Source organism: Talpa occidentalis, unplaced genomic scaffold, assembly GCF_014898055.3.
Source record: "Talpa occidentalis isolate TD23 unplaced genomic scaffold, MPIMG_talOcc4v2.1 talOcc4.8, whole genome shotgun sequence".
In the NCBI taxonomy this organism is placed as follows: domain Eukaryota; kingdom Metazoa; phylum Chordata; class Mammalia; order Eulipotyphla; family Talpidae; genus Talpa; species Talpa occidentalis.
Genome location: NW_023605194.1, coordinates 104,086,140 through 104,098,257, shown reverse-complemented (window position 1 = coordinate 104,098,257; position 12,118 = coordinate 104,086,140). Strand labels below are relative to the sequence as shown.

The following is a 12,118-nucleotide window of genomic DNA, read 5'->3' as shown; positions in this document are numbered from 1 at the left end:
GCTACTTCAAGTTCTCACTCTTTCCCATCAGGTCAGGGGCATGGCACCAAATCTTTCCCCTGGCAATCTTTGCCTTAATTCATATTTTAACCTTACGAAAAATGTTATTTATCTCTCACTTTTACTTGTACTTATTTCAGAAGTGGGCAGGAGGGCAGGAAAATGTGTTTTCATTTGCTCTGTTAATTCTAACAACTCTGAACAAACCCTACTTTTTCCTGCAGACTGCTGAACGGGTGATGCTGACGACCTGATCATGTTTGTCTAGAACAGCTGTCAAGGTAAGTGCTCATTGGCCCTCCTCCATTCCTCCTTTTCCTTCCCCGTTTGGATTCTAGCACTAAAGAGACCTATATCCTTTGTACTTAAACAAGCTCCACAATGAAAGCATTCCTCCATTTCTTTTATTTTAAAAAATGTTTCTCCTGTTGCACCTATAATGCATGTTTAGCCTAGAAATCTTAGAATATAAATATGCTCCAAAGGGCAATTCAAATCAACTGCAGCCCTGCCTCCCAGAGACAGGTACAACCCACATATTGGTGTTTATTATTCCAGTTTTTTCTCTAAGTACATATATGCCAATAATATACTTCTTTATTTTTCACAAATATCTTTTTATAGTTTGTCTTTTTTCCTTGTATATTTTATGATTATCTTTTATATTATAACTTTCTTCTACCAATCACTTTTAATAGCCGTAGTCTATTTCATTAAAAGTAAGTGTAATAGAATCTAGATCCCCTAAGTATCTACTGTCCTCAGACATGCCAATGATGTCTTTATGCAAACACCTGCTATCCCTGATTTCTTAGATGGCAAGACTGTACCTGACCTTGTGGGTCAGGCAGGAAAAGGAATGCCCTGGGAACAAACTTCAGTCCATGATGGAAGAGGAGCTGGTTGGTAAGCATCTCAGATTGCCCCACTTCTGTTGGGGCAACTCTGAGGTAGGGTCTACCCATTTCCCAGAGCAGTCACCTGCTCATGGATGCGTCGTGGGTTGACTGTCTCCATCCTCAGTCTCACCTCCTAGTACTTGCTGAATAAACCCAGATAAACTACCCATCCTGGTGTGACTGGGGGAATCCAAACCCAGACAGCATTTAAGTAGTCCCCCATGATTATTGACTATTTTCCTTAAAAACAGTATTTTTGCCATTTATTTAGTGGCCTTGACATTTGGAGTTTAAGTCTGAAAATACCAATTCTAGCATCCCTACTGAGTTTTAGTTGGGTGTCAGTAGGAAATCCTAAAATCAATATAAAAAGCAAAATCCACATGGTTCCTGTTCACTTTTGCACTATTGCATCCCAGGTCCTGTGTAGAAAGAAGGCCACACATGGGGCCCCTGGCCTTGGAGCTGGAAGACCTCACCTACTAATAAGCAGCTGACCTTGGCAAGCACTGCGCCTTTTAGTTCCAATCTAATCATTTGTAAAACAAGCCATTGAAACTTTACAAAATGATCTCTAAGGCCCCTGAAACTTCAAGTTTATGAAGCAAAGCAAATGTTTCTCAAAGAGTGGTCTGGAGGAAAATCAGCTTCATTAAAACTATCCAGAGAGCTTGTTAAAAATACAAATGCAATTGCTGGGCCTCATCCTGGATTTAATGAATCTGAGTTTCCTGGGTTAGGGTCCCAGTGTCTGTATTTTTATTAAGTATGGGGAAAGAATATTTCAAGTCCTATATTTTTTACTCAATTTTGACTATAAAATGTAATTGGAACCAACCTTAATGAACCATTTAATCAGGAAACTTGTAAGCAGTGTGAATATTCTTAACAATGTTCTTTGGAAGGCAAAACCATGACTAGCTGTTGTCTCATTAGGTGGATGTGGAAAATACTAATGAATTTTTACATTGCCATTACTATAAAAGTATACTTAATATTGTGTCATTATAAATATTTTTGGTTTAAAATCTTTTACCTAAAAGGACTAATAGTCTTATTTAATAATGAAAGATTAGTTTTAATGGGTTCATGGGCTATTGGTTTATCATCTTTGGAAAAATATAACTCACACGAACTGAAGATTCACTCCATAAGGGGAAAAACCCTCCATTTGCCAAAATCAAAACAAACAAAATAACCCTCTCCCCCAAAACCCATTGGTCTGTCCTTACTGCCTCCTGCCTCCAAGTGAATCGTTGACCTTTCTTCTTAATTGCATTCCACAGACAATTACTATTTTCTCACAGATCGAGTTGACAAATGTTTGCATCTATCTCTCAGACAGTGGGGTTGCTAGTCCTCAAACTCTGCCTCTTACCATTCTATCTGTCATTCTGTGCTGGCTAAATGGACCTCATTTCTGGTCCTTGAATATGCCATGCTTATTCCTACCTGAGGGACTGCATTTGCTGTTCTGTTAGCCTGGAATGATCTCTTTCCAGATTGTTGTTTGGCTGACTCTGCTTTCTCCTTGAATTCTGAATTCTATTAGCTGTCAGCCAGTCACTCTGTCTCCCATCATCTTTCTTAATCATCTCATAGTGTTTGCGAGGGTGAAATTGTTCTCTATTATTTGCTTGCTTATTTTCTATCTCCCTTAAATAAAATGTGACCTTTTATATTTTCTATCTCCCTTGAATAAAATGTGACATTCATAAGAGTTGTGATTTTCCAAAACTACCATGAGATACCATCTCACACCAGTGAGAATGGCACATATTAAAAAAAACTAGCAACAACAAATGTTGGCGAGGTTGTGGAGAAAAAGGAACTCTCCTGCACTGCTGGTGGGAGTGCAAACTGGTCCAACCACTATGGAGAGCTGTGTGGAGATTTCTTGACCTACTAAACATAGAGCTTCCATATAATCCAGCAATTCCACTCCTAGGTATTTACCCAAAGGACACAGAAACATCAATTCCAAAGAGCACCTGCACCCCTATGTTTATAGCAGCACTATTTACAATAGCTAAGCTTTGGAAACAGCCCAAATGCCCAAAAATAGATGACTGGATCAAGAAGATGTGGTACATACACACCATGGAATATTACTCAGCATTCAAAAAAGATAAACACATACAGTTTGCAGCAACATGGATGGGCTGGAAGGGATCATGCTCAGCGAAATAAGCCAGAAAGAAAAAGAGAAATACCGGATGGTCTCACTCATAGCAGGAATCTAGAAAACTTAAATAAAGGACCAGGAAAAAGAATAACTATAAGAAAGTAAAAGTCAAAATCAACAAACAATTATGAACCAGAGACCCTCAATAGGAGGTGGGGGGCGGGGAGGGGAAGGATTGGGGTCAAAATAAGGGGGTCGCAATTGTATGGGGAATATAAAAATAAAATTTATAATTAAAAAAATATGTGAGTTGTGATTTTCCCTGCTAGTCTCCACCATACCCTGGCATTAAGAACAGCATAGACAAAGGACACAGAAACATTAATTCAAAAGGGCATCTGCACCCCTATGATTATAACAGCGCTATTTACAATAGATAAGCTGTGGAAACAACCCAAATGCCCAAAAATAGATGACTGGATCAAGAAGATGTGGTGCATATACACCATGGAATATTACTCAGCAATCAAAAAAGATAAACTCTTGCAATTTGCAGCAACATGGATGGCGCTGGAAGGGATCATTATCAGTGAAATAAGCCAGAAAGAATAAGAAAACTACCGGATGGTCTCACTCATAGCAGGAATCTAGAAAACTTAAATAAGATAAGAGACCAGGGAAAAGACTAATTATAATAAAGTAAAAATCAAAATCAACAAGCAAGTATAAACCAGAGACATACTACGGGGGCGGGGGGAGGGAGTAGTATCAAAACAAGGGGCGGGGGTGGGAATTGTATGGGGCCTATAACCAAGGTGAAAATGCATACATTGTGCAAAAGTGAAAAATGATGTAAAAAATATATAAAATAAAAAAAAAAGAATACGGTAGATCACTTATTGGGTTCTCAATGAATATTTATAGAATGATCTCTCTCAGCATATTAAAACTAGGAAGAATATATTGGTTTTGGGATAGTAAATATAATGATGTAAATAAAGAATTTCACCATTATTGCATGGTATTCCTAAACCAAACATGCGATTTAATTTTATTTTTACATAGTCTCATCACATGAGAAATATTTTTAAAGTATGGTAAGAGAGAATGTGGGAAGAAGAAAATGATATTTTAAATACATATTTTCCCTTTCTGTACTTTTTGTAATTGAACTCTTAGGCAATCATTATCTGATTCATCTCTAAAATAGATGATTAATATGGAAAATATTCTTATAGATTTTTTTCTAACAAAGCAGTAATTTACAGATTCACTGTTATTTACCTTTCCTTTCTTTTCAAAGAGCTCCTACACAATGCCTACACAAATCTAATGGTGTTGGAAGCATTAGATTAAAACATACTTTTAAGATTATTCTTGATCTAAGGAACAGAACAGGCAATATAATAATATTTCATGTACTACATTGTACTAAGTTTCTCTAAACCAGTGCTACATTTACCAGACAGGCCACCTTTACATCAATCAGAACATAAATTCAGTGGCTAGATATTTGCCAACAATTTAAGAAATTGTCCAAGTCCTACCCAAATTGTGCAAGTGCTGTTTTGGTTTACATTTTGTGATTCTATTTCTGTAATATTATGAAATGTTCTCTGTAGAGTAAATGAAGTTGGTCAGGCTTTTACGCCATTGGCCTCTGTGGCAATCACCTGCGGCCTTGATCTTGCAAAAGCGGAGGGTGCGTGGGTATGGGGCACATGGGCCTGACTATGGACACCTGAACACAGGTGTGTGTGTGCATGTGCAAGTGTGCACAGCTGAGCCTAGACTCCAGGGCTATAAGAGCAGCTTTACTCAGAGACCACAGAGCGGCTCCGATTGTGCCTACGAGAGGAGGAGGCCATGAGACGACATTGGAGAGAGCCCAGAAAAAAGAGCTAAAGAGATTCGCAGGGGGCCAAGTTGCTGTCTCCCTGCTGGCTTGTTTCCCTGCTTGACATTAAAACCTGTGAAGATGATGCTGAGGGCTCCAAAATTCTCTTTCAAATTGCTGGAAGCGAGGGTGAACCTACGGGCCCGGGATGATTGCAAAACATTCTCCTACTTAGATTCAGGTTGTGGGGTGGACTCTCTTTACAGCAGTGACTTTCTGTAGGGAAGTTGTGAGGCAGAGAAGGGAATCAGAGATAAAAATCAGCCTTCATCTTGAACTGAGAGTAAGTGTGTGCAGCGATAATGCTACCCCAAGGGATGATGGCTCACCCCATAACAGGGGCGTGGAAAGATCCCATGAGGTTGTTTCTGGCTGGGAGAAGGAAGACTAACAAAATTAACCCTTTGGGCAACTTGTTCTTACAGAGCAGAAGGGAGGGAAATGCCAGTGAGAAATCCTTTAGCCTGAGGTGTTTGAAAGGAAGGTGGGCTGTTAGGAGGTGAGGACTGAAGCTAGATTGGGAGGCTGATGGTTGGGGGTGAGGGAGACTGGAGGATCACAGAGAAGAGTCTCGATTTTGGTAGTTTGAAAGGAACTGCTGAGGTGAGCAGCATGGTCAAAATCATGATAATGGCAGCTGGGTGGGAGGAGAAAAGAAACTCGGATGTGCCGTATGTTGATATTGTGATGGCACTGATGGGTAGAAAGGTGGGATGAGATGGAGGGGCTTGATTTATCAATTAAGAGCAATGCTTGTTTATGAAGACACGATAATCAGATGTAGGAGAGCAAGCGCAGATAAGAACCCAACAGTGGAGAGCCCCTACTGAGTAAAAACTAACAGGTGGTGCTGATGCCATGTCTCAAAGAAGTGGCATCAATATAGGCACAGAAGTTGAGGCAATTTGAGAGTGTGCACTCTATGCCTGTGGTTCTGGAATCTTCTCCTGAGTTTACTGAGAGCCACCAGGGATTCTGTTGCTGAGAAATGGCCTGCAGGAGCTCTTGGGACAAGGTCCCATGCATTCTGCATCGCCAGTCTCCAAACTTTGCCAAGAGGTTCAGTACCATCTCCCCTTTTTGCTGCCAATTTAATTATATGCTTATACTATTGGGGTGCAGGTTCACTCCAATAAATTCATATTGTGGTTCTACACATTTGGCTTGATTCCTGAGTGAACTCTTCCCACTTCTGGGACATTAGCATTCTAGAGATCCCGAACCTGATAAAACAAGGCAGGACTGGTTAGAAAACTGGGCAGTAGACCAGGTACTGGGTGGTCATTCAAAGGAAGACCTGAGATATGTAGCAAAGGCTGAAGTTGAGGATGGGAAAACAAATTTGATGTGGAGAAGGAACATAACTTCAGTTTAGAAATGTTGAATTTAGCCCTCAGGGAGATCCTGAGGGGCAGTCAGTCAATGGAATTGCAGAATCAAACCTGTTTGAAAATTCAGAGATGGAAATGGAGGGTTGGGAGTGATTCGAGACTAACTGGGATGTCAGATCTGGGTCTCTAGGGCTTCTTCACTCACAAAAGTCCACTCTCAGCAATTCTTCAAGTTGCTCCACTAAATTTCACCCATCTTTGTAGAGGGAATCCACCCCATACCTAAAGAGCAGGATCCATTCTTTTTCCCTCCGTGTAAGACCAACCCAGAGGCCTTCATTTTGGAGAACAAGTAAGGCTCTGAGCTAAGAAATCAATGAAAGAGAAAATCCTTTGAACGTATAGACGTGCAGCTTTTACATTTTGATCTGCTACTTCCCGTGACTCCCTCCGGCTGTGACACTCTCTGAACTGCTGAGCAAAAACACAGGCTGGAGGCAACTCCAAAGCACGCCCTTCAGGCGAAGCTTGAAGCAGCAAGTGTAAAATGCAGGGTTAAAACATAGAACCATGAATGTCAGAGCAACGAGTTCATGTGTTTTTTCTGTGGTGAAAGAGACTGAGATCTGGAGAAGGTGAGAGATTACTTAAGGTCGGAGGACTAGTTACTGTCACACCCGGGACAACAATACTCAATAGGCTTCCTCACAGCAGTGGTGCTGATCTGCCAGGCTTTTTATTATGAAAAAAAGAAATGGGTCTGTATCCACAAAGCAAGAAATCATATGTGTATGCCCACTCTTATTTTTGAGGCATTGATTTATATTGTTATAATGAAGACAAGTAGACATGTGTGGGGGAGATTGGCAGTAGAATACACCTTTCCTGCCATCCACTCCGTCAGGGAGAAATAAAGGTTGTTTTTAGTGTAATCCCATAGGTTTGGTGACTTCAGAGTAAAATGTGGTTTTCAAAGCACTCCCAGTGAAAAGGGCCCTGAAATGATATATATTCCCTCTGCCTCTGACCACGGGACTTGGTGGGCCACGGAGGGTGGGCTGCTTCTGTGGTCTCCTTCATTGTTCTGGCCAGAGCTGAGGACAATGGACAATTCTCCACAGCAGCTATTCTGGCTCTGATGGAGACGTGTTCATGTGTTCAATAGTTCTCCCTGCGAAATCCAACTAAAATATTGGGAAAAACATAGTGGAAAGTGTCCAGGGCTCTTGACTCCTGCCAGAAGCTCAGGCCTGAGCCCTGGAGTAATAGATGCATTTCCCACTCAGTCCCGCTTCTTGGCAGTCGTGGCTGGGGCCATAGGACTCATTAGCATTATGTGCCATGTTTTCCACAGCAAACTTGCTTTTCTATTATAGTCAAAAGATTGAGTTTTTGAAATTAAATTCGTATCAGTGTAACCCTGAAATCTTTGTGTCTGATTTGACTTTGTCTCCTTTAAGAAGGAGAGAATCAGAAACTGAAATTTTAACTGAAACTTTAACAACTACAAACCACACCTGGGGTGGGTTTATTAATAACTTAAGAAATAGTTCATTGGCATTTTGGTGGGAGATTCGTGTTCTATATCATTTTTTTTTCTGCAAATCACTTCTATTTTTTAAGTGTTTTCAAATGCATACTTCCTCTGAGGAGGGTAGACACAATAGATTATTAAAAAAGATAACACTTTTTTAATCAATGAAATCCTTTGAATGTATAGACGTGCAGCTTTTACATTTTGTGCCATGCTGTGTGAAGCTGTCCGCAGCCTTTGCAGCACCAGTTTGATCCCAGCCGGCCGGCGAGAGTCCCACATGTTGCTGCAGGCCTTTCCTGTTGTGCCCGCTGCTCCCCTCAGCTGTGTATTTCGGTCATCTGCCTGTTCTGCTCCCTGCTCTGTCTTTGGTGAATCCTCTCACCCTCCCGCACCTCTGGCCTGTACCCCAGCTCTTGTATAAATAAATAAAATCTTAAAAAAAAAAAAAAGATAACAACAGGTGAACATCTGCATTTTTCCCACCTTTGGTTATTTGAGTCCTGTTTTTCAAGGAGAACTGCTGGACGGATGAACACCTCTCCATCAGAAACAAAACCGTAATCTTGGGAGAACTGCCCATTGTCCTCAATTGTGGTCCAAAATCAGCCCTCCATGTCCCTTCAACTACATGCAGCACCACTCCATCTTTCTATATTATATAAATAATTGGTTCTTGTTGTCATGACCATCCATGTACAAGTTTTTGTGTGGATGAGGTAAGGGGATGATGCTCAGAACCCAATAACCAAGCGTGGGGTTCAGAGGAGCAGCTGCATGGTTTCATTTGTGGACCCACCTGCTGCTGGCTTTGTCACTGACTCCATCACCCCTTCGTGACTATTACTGGAGCATACTAAGCACATAGATATTAGGGGTCTAGCTCAGCATTTTTTCATTCTTGTTTCTAGAGTATGAATAAATTGGAGGTTTGGATATCTGAACTCAGGTATCAGATCTGTGATTCTAAGACACAGTTACTGTATCTTAAATTTGTGACAGATTTACTGTGATTTTTTAAGCTTTCTTTATATATATATATATATATATATATATATTTACATCATTTTTCATCTTTGCACAATGTATGCATTTTCATCTTGGTTATATTCCCCCATACAATTCCCACCACCCTTATTTTGTCCCTAATCCCTCCTCCCACCCCCCCACCCCTGCCCCGTAGTGTAGTGTGTCTCTAAACTCATGCAATTTGCAGCAACATGGATGGAGCTGAAAGGGATCATGCTCAGCGAAATAAGCCAGAAAGAAAAAAGAAAAATACTGGATGGTCTCACTCGAAGCAGGAATTTAGAAAACCTAAATAAGGGACCAGGAAAAAGACTAATTACAATGAAGTAAAAATCAAAATAAACAAGCAACTATAAACCAGAGATTTACTGTGATTTTAAGAATGTCACAACTTTCTTTATTCAAGCAAAGAATGCTATGTGAGTGTGAGTTAAAAGTGTTAAATGTTACTGTTGTGAAGCATTGCCCAAGCATTCTCATTAAAGAGATTCTTTCGATGATTCTTCTCATCAGTATGAAGACTGGGATTTTCTAACTTGGACAAATCCATAATTTGTTATCCATATCTCACCCAGGAACTCAGAGCAGTCTTGGTCCCTGTGAACCACTTAGTAATCAGCCACTTGCAATTCAAAATCAACAGCTCTTTAGGGGCAGACTCAGAACAGGAAACAATCACAATGGCTTGTTGATTTGTGTTGCTGCCTCAAACTGCAAGACTTTAGCAATTAGCCACCTTTGGGGGCATTTCCACAACTAGATCACGATCCATTAAAAGTGGAAATCAGGTATTCTAAAAGGAACCATGTTTGGATACCAGATTTCCTAACACTGGCCCAATCTATCTATCAACAGAATTTATTTCATCTACTATGAATCCGATCATTTTGGTACCGCCTCTGCCAATACCCTCCCTGACCCTGACCACACGGTCCTCACCACCCTCTCTCCTCTGAGTCCTGCCTTTGTGGCCTCCTGAACTATTCTCACCACCATTATAAACACATCTAGAGCCCTACATCCTTCACGAGGGCTGTGTACAATGCTGGGCAACACTTTGGTGCTCTTTTGTTGGGGCCATGTCTTATTTCCACAAGTTTTACCCCTCAATGGTCACAAAAAACTATGATCAATTCAGTGGGAGTTTTGGTACAAGACATTCCTGTACATAAGGAGGGACTGTCTGAGAGCAGAAACGTCTACCAGCAAAATTGGCTGCTCCAAGAAAGCATGCATTCTCCAACTGGAACTGATCAAACAAAACTGCACAATCACCTGGCAGTGATGCTGTACATGGAGAACTGGAAAGTTCTGAAAGGCACTTAGACTAGTTGAACTCTAAGACCCTTTCTATGCAGATCTCTCCTTCTGTGCCTACCAAAGAGTACTCTGAATGGCTACCAGTGCAAAGGATAAAATCACAGAGTTGGAGAAACGGGATCTCTAAGCCTAAGTAATAGTGACTAGTCTCTTACAAAAATCAACATTCTCCATGCTGTTCTAAAAAAAGCAAGTGTTAACTAGTTGTGTTTGTTATTTACTTTAAATCCAGAATCCCCAGTAAGTGTTGAGCCATGGCAAGAGGGGCTGGCATGTCCAGCTGCAGAGAACTGTGATGGGACTTTGGAGGATGATGGCATGTAGAGGACAGGAAGCTCAATGGGCAGGGAGCAGAGACCAGAAGGCAGGAAGGGTATCTGGGAGCTGGGAGAGAGAAGTGAAAGGATCTTGGAGATGCTTAATGATGTGCGGCTGGTGTGGGTGGTACCTGGGGGTGGGTCACCAGGATGAGGGGAGTGTCTCCTAGTGTTTGCACAGAGACTAAGGGACAGCGAATGAAGTGGGAGGCAGCAGGAGAATAGGAGACTCATCAGACCTGCCTACCCACTTGTTAAGTCCATGGATGCTTCCACCTAGAAAATACCGATGATTCACGAGATAATGGTTTTCCTTATCTTCCCCTGCATTCTCTTTCCATCCTCCACCCTCCCTCCCTCCTGTCCCCCTCATTTCTTCCTTCCTACCTAAATATTTCTTTCTGTACTTCCACTCCCCTGCTTCATGGATAAATTGAATCACAAAATGATGGAATCTGTGCATCTCTTCTTGAAAAAGCAGAGGTCCTGTTGCCATGGGGCTCCCTGCGGTTTCCCATTAGGAGAATTATTATAAAGACATGTGCACGAGAAGAACAGATGAAAGAACTCATCAAAATGAATGTGTAATTACATTTATTTTAATAACATTCTCTTCTAATCAGTGGAAAATGTTTGCATTACAAAAATTTGACATTCAAAATAATTGGCTTAATATATGCTAGGTTTCTTTTTAAAATAATATTGAATTACCATTGATTTATATGCTATATAAATTTCAGGGTACACCTTCACCTCTCTCTGTGTATGTTTTTCACCTCACCCACCTCCAAACTTCTAGGGACATTTCCATGACCAGATAGGCCCTGACTCTCTCCCCAACCTCCTTTTCCTCCTCTGGGCTTCACTCAGTTTTTCAGAGTGGTTTTTAAATTTTTTTTTTAAAGATTTATTTATTTATACAAGGACCGGGGTACAGGCCAGATGCGCGGGAGGGTGAGAGGATTCACCAGAGACAGAGCGGGGAACAGAACAGGCAGACTGACGAAATACACTGCTGAGGGGAGCAGTGGGCGAGACAGGAGAGGTCTGCCGCACCATGTGGGATTCTCACCAGCCGGCCAGGATCGAACCCATGCTGCAGAGGCTGTGGACAGCTTCACAGCGCAGCGCTCAACCGCCTGCACCACCAGGGAGGCCCTAGAGTGGTTTTTAAAGTTTGCTTGCTTTGGTTATTTACAGTCCACATATGAAAAAAAGTATCCTTAAATGTTTTTTGTTTTCTTATTTATTTTGTTGAGATAGTCACGTCAAGTTCCATCCAAAATTTTATCTTCTTTTTACAGTGAGTAGTGTCCCAGAACGTCTGCACCACGACTTCTTTATCCTGCCACCCACCAGCGGACATCTAGGTTGGTTCCAGTATTGACTATCGTGAATAAGGCTGCTGTGACCCTCCGACTGCCTGTATCTTTTTTTAATCAATGTTTACATATTCTTCAGATAAATACCTGGGAGAGAGATCGCAGAGGGCACACCTCTGCAGAGGGCATTTCTATTTTGGGATTTTTAAGGAGTTTCCATGCCATTTTCCATAGAGTTTAGTGATCTGGGGATGACCAGCCTATTAATGTGTTGCCATTGGTTGTTGCATTTATACTTTAGTGCTTTTTCATGTTGTCGAGCACATGCCTCAGTTCCTCAGGAG

At 41.3% G+C, this 12,118-nt stretch overlaps 1 long non-coding RNA gene across 1 annotated transcript; it reads left to right on the top strand.

The window, feature by feature from the left end:
* Positions 1 to 251: 251 nt before the first annotated feature.
* LOC129144992 (uncharacterized) lies at positions 252 to 11,873 on the top strand. Its single transcript, XR_008549940.1, has 3 exons — positions 252 to 281; positions 816 to 906; positions 11,757 to 11,873. It is a non-coding gene; the product is annotated as an uncharacterized LOC129144992 (long non-coding RNA).
* Positions 11,874 to 12,118: the final 245 nt, after the last annotated feature.